The sequence below is a fragment of the Portunus trituberculatus genome, chromosome 14 (assembly GCF_017591435.1).
Source record: "Portunus trituberculatus isolate SZX2019 chromosome 14, ASM1759143v1, whole genome shotgun sequence".
Classification (NCBI taxonomy): domain Eukaryota; kingdom Metazoa; phylum Arthropoda; class Malacostraca; order Decapoda; family Portunidae; genus Portunus; species Portunus trituberculatus.
The window spans coordinates 2,739,322-2,740,004 of NC_059268.1; positions in this window are offsets into that span (position 1 = coordinate 2,739,322).

The window sequence follows — 683 nt, forward strand, 5'->3', positions numbered from 1 at the left end:
GAACACTGCGAGAAGGGTCACAAGATATAATGAATACCGTACACCGTTTCAAAATAAATGTGTAAAGATTAAATATGTAATAATATTTGATCAAGTAACCAATCAGTAATTAGGGTTTCGGACGGTAATCAGATGCTTTAAGTCAGGGGTTTTCAACCTGGGGTTAGAGAACCTCCAGGGATGCACAACAAGATTTCTAGGGGTACTTAGATGGCTGACGAAAAAAATATAAAAAAGTATTTTAAGTAGTAGTAGTTGTGGATTATGAAATTCAGTGCTAGCAGCGTGTGTTCCTTCAGTCTCACTGTTCTACGCTGGTATCTAAATTTGAATAATCTTATAATATCCTTTTGCAGAAGTATTGTAGTAAAATGAGTTAGTCAATAGATTACCATTATGTTCAATGTCAGATTATTGGAGGTACAGGAAAATGGTCTTAAAATTCAGGGGGTACTTAACGGGAAAAGTTAAGAACCCCTGCTGTAAGTGAAAATCCAATGCTTGAATACCGATATATAAAAATTAATGTAAATGAAACTTAAGTCTATACCTAAAAAAAAAAATAAATAAAAAAATAAAAAATATTGGGTGGGTTAGGTAGGGTTAAATTAGATAAGAAAACATGAAGAAGATACTACGTGTTATTGATCCTAAATACTGGAAATGCTCCGTCTGTCCCTCTG